This window comes from Fukomys damarensis, unplaced genomic scaffold (assembly GCF_012274545.1).
Source record: "Fukomys damarensis isolate Sample0158 unplaced genomic scaffold, DMR_v1.0_HiC HiC_scaffold_7, whole genome shotgun sequence".
Lineage (NCBI taxonomy): Eukaryota > Metazoa > Chordata > Mammalia > Rodentia > Bathyergidae > Fukomys > Fukomys damarensis.
Window position 1 is genome coordinate 11,009,981 of NW_022900919.1, and position 4,293 is coordinate 11,014,273.

The window sequence follows — 4,293 nt, forward strand, 5'->3', positions numbered from 1 at the left end:
ACGTGAGCCGCCCCCTTCTCCTGCCGCCCGCCGCCCCGACACTGCGGCATCGAAGCCGGCCCGGAGGTCCCCGAGGTCTCCGAGAGTGACAGTACTCAGCATAGCGGGTAGATGGCACAATTTTCTAACATTTAGAGAGAGGAACCCACGCTGGGAGCAATAAGTCCATTTAAAAGCCCTTTATTTAAGAGGAACAAAGGTAACTGACAAGCGAAGTACAGAGACATCTCAATGAAATTTCCAAAGAAGAAAGAGAAATCAGAGGCCAAAGCAATGCGAACTGGGCTTGATGGGACAGGCCAGTACTCCCCCCACCCCAAAAAGAAAGATAAAAGACAAAACGAGAGGGGTCAGTGGGGCTCTGCGTGTTAATCTGAATTCTCAAAATCCATAGCCATACGAACTTTCAAATGGCCGGCTGAGCTGGGCAGGGGCAGAGGGAGAGGAGCCAGGTCAGTTTAGGGGAAGAGACTTGAAGTTTCACCCCTGTCTTGGAGGTGCCTCCCTGATCTTTGCAAACAGCCACCTTTGACTGCTTAGACTTGTTGGGGTCTAAGAAGCCCAGGGAGGATGGGCACACTGAACCCCTCTGCCCCAGAATGGTGCCCAGGGCCCACCTCAGCACAACGAGTCTCCCAGGCCTTAAGATTTGGCCAAAGCCAGGATGCTCAAGCCCTCTCTTACAGACTGGGAAACACTTGCTGTCTGCACCTCGGAGAAGGGTGCGAGGAGCCAGCCTGCCTCGTTCCAGCACAGGCACGCCAGCTATGCTACCTACACCTCGGGCTGGGGCCCTGCTCCCCACCACTAGTCCTACAGCCAGGGCCCCACACCTGCCATCCGCAGACAGAGCTGCAGGCCCGGAGAAGAAGGCTGAGGAGAGGCCGAGACCCGGATGAGGCCGTCCTCGTGGTCTTTGTGGCCCAGCGCTGGCACTGGGGGACCCTGGCCTGCCAACCGCCAACCCAGTGGCAGGAAGAGGCGAGGGGGAGAGAGCCTGCAGGGAGTCAAATGATTGCATTTGGGTGGGTGCTTGCGGACATATTTGCTGAGTAAACCTCCCTTGCTGTGCTGAAGGCGAATCCCCGTTGATAAATCCATCATTACCGTTTGGATTCAGGGAGGCAGCCGAGCCACTAAATTCATCTTACATTTGTAGCGCTTTAATAGACATTTATTAAATGCTTTTAGAGAGAGGCATGGGGCGCGTGATTACATCCTAGTTATAGACAGAACATAAAGACCCGCGTTAACACCCATTTGCAGGAAGGAAGGAAGAGATGAGCAGGGGGCGGTGAGACGGGTGGGGGGCACAGTGCCTGGGCGTTCTCAGCGAGGGCTGCCTGGTGGGGAGTGAGGCCAGAGAGCCGCGGGAAGTCTCAGGCTGTGGAGAGCAGTACCTATTCCCCTCCACTTCGAGGGTTTCCCTTCCACAGTCCCAGCACTCCCGACTGTGGGGGCGGGGGGCGCGTGCGCGTGCGCCGCGCCAGGAGGGGCTCCTAGTCTCTCTCTCAGGGCACAAGGGCCCCGCAATGCCTCTGCCGACCCTTCCTATCCCCAGCTCCTACTTACTCTAGTCTCTGCAACTGGAGCAGCCAGACTAGGAAGAGAGGGGAAGGAACCCTCGCTTCAGGGTCCCAAGAAGCCTGCTGAAGCATCCTCTCCGCCCCACCCTTCAACCACACAGCTACCGAGCCACCTAGGCCTCGGCAGCAAGCAGCAGATATCCAGGCCACCGCGGGGCAGCCTCGCTAGCTCCCAGGGCTCCTTGGCCTGGCAAACTCGGTGGCAGGATCCTTCCTCCACCTGGCACCGAGAGGAAACCTTTACATTCTGACCACTTAGTGCCTGGGAACTCGCCCTGGATGTGCCGGCGTCCCTTGACCTCACATTCAAGGAGCTGGGCCTGAAGGGCTGTCAGGCCACCGAAGAGCCTGACGTCTTTCTGAGAGCTCCGAGGGCCTCACAGACAGGCCCGATCCATTGCTCCACCAGCTCTGTTCCCCTCTCCTTAGCCTGGGACACAGCCACGACCCGGGGCGGAACTGCAGCCCAAAGGACTCCAGGCCTCCCGGGCTCTCGGTAAGGAGCACTTCTGCTATCTCAAAGTTGCCATAAGAAAATAAATACAAGTGACATTGTACTGGGCCAAAGCTCATTAGTTCGTTGTCCAGGCCTAATAAAGGAACAGAAGCGCAAATTATAGAGTTCAGCTCCAACACACACTCTGTCACCCGAGATCAGTGTACTGCGAGCCTGATTCCAATTGCTCCGAACTTGCAGCGCAGTCCGCCCCCACCCACCCCCAGAGAGCAGGAGGTTGGGTGGAAAAATATAGTTCCAAAGGGGGTAGTGATCAAGCTTTTCCTCTCGGAAGCCTGCGCCACCTCATTTCCCATCAGTAATCCCAATAAAATTAACGTCGTGGCTGCAATTGAAAAGAGGAGGGCCCACGACACTCCTGAAATAACACTCTCCCCCAGCAAAAGGTAAAAAGCAAAACGACCCTTTGTTCAGCTAATTAACGAAGGCCCAACTCCGAAAGCAGATGTGTTTGCTTAGCTAATCACAAGCATGCTTCCTTCAAGGAACGTCATTTCGAGGGGGACCTGGGGGGCTGCAAAGGGGCACACTGCCCCCCCAGTCCCTCCCTGCCCAGAGCGCTCGCACCCCAGCCTAAGACCCGGAGGCACTGCAGGCAGCTCCTCTCGCACACCTAGCTTCTCCTGGCCCTACCTAGAGGCCCAAGAGGCAGGAACCTAGGCGTGAGCCCGAAGGCCAGACCCGCAGGACTCCAAGGGAGAAAAAAAATAAATAAATAAAACACAGATGCCATATTAAATGAGGCAGTTTTACAGTTCACTTCGAATAGGATGCTAACTTAGGACAAGGGTGTTATCCGAAGGACGGTAAGATTTATAACGCCAAGAGTCAGCTCTGTGCCTTCCTGACAATGGATGTCGAGGGGAGGAAATCTCTATTAGGACATCGGAGTCCTTTCCCCGTGTTCAGGCATTTTACGGGATGAAGCCGGCAGGACAGATACCAAGCTCTTTGTGCTTCCATAGGAAAGATTCTCTCTTCCCTTTCGGACCAGGAAACCCGGTCTCCCGGCTGGGTCAGCGCCTCGCCTAGCTCTTCAGCGTGAGCAAGGAGGGGGAAAGAAGAGCGGCAGGAGGCAGACTTGCAGATGCAATGAGGCGGGCGGTGGACCGGGTTCAGCTCTCGGGTTCGTGCAGCAGAACTATTTCCCCATCTTTCTCTACCATACAAAAGATAGCTTTGCCCTAAATTAATACAGTAAGCAAACTTTAAAAAACTGGGGTCCTATTACAATACAACGCCCAGCAATAACTGCTTTAAAATTACTGCATAATTAGATTTAGTTGAATTTCACCATTAATTAGGCAGCCGCACTGCAGGGAGCCTTTGAAATCTGAGAAAATGGGAAAAATCATCTGAAGCACGGTTTAAAAACCCAACTTCAATAAATCTTGACGAGGCCTGGAATTCAGAGTACCTCGCTCCCCTCCCAGGCGGCAGAGATAAGGTTCTCGTGCCGAGGTTAGGGCTGGAAGCGGACAGACGGGGTGACTCCCCCTTCGGCCGAGAGCGAGTCCGGCTGCGATTTCCTGGCCCTGAAGAAGTTCTGCGATGGCCTCTCCGGGAGGCCAGACATGTGCCCTGCCGCCTTCATCAGCTCTCAAACCTATTAGATGAAGAGGGTCCCCTGCCACAGACGCGCTCGTGCAAGAAGCGCATATTTTCCTGGGGTCTCTGACCACACTCCCGGGACCACCCCTAGGCCTCTGTTAGCTCCCACTCCCCAACCAACCTCAGCCCCGAAAGCCACCTTTCTTAAAACTTTGGACTTGCAAGCACCAAGTTCTGCCTCTGTCCGGCGGGGCTCGCGGCCGGGCCCCCTCCCTAGCCGGGCTCCGACCCCGGGCACAGAGAGGCACAGCCCCCGCATCACGGAGAATTGACCCAGGTCTGTACGTACTCGCCTCTCCCCCTCCCCCTGTACCATTCAAACACTTAGGATCATTTGTGCATACAGGTTTTTCTATTTCTTTTTCTTTTTCTCATTTGGTTCTTGGAAGGAGAGAGGACAAGAAACCAACTGGATAAGGGGGAGGGTGTAGGGAGGGGAGGGTGCTACGTTCCCTGTGAATTCTGTTACTTTAATTACAGAATAATCGGGGACGCACTCACTCACTTGCCAAGCAAGAGTTTCAAAGAGGGTTTTCTGCCTGCAGACGGAATGGCCTCTAGCCCCCTAACCCCCCCGCC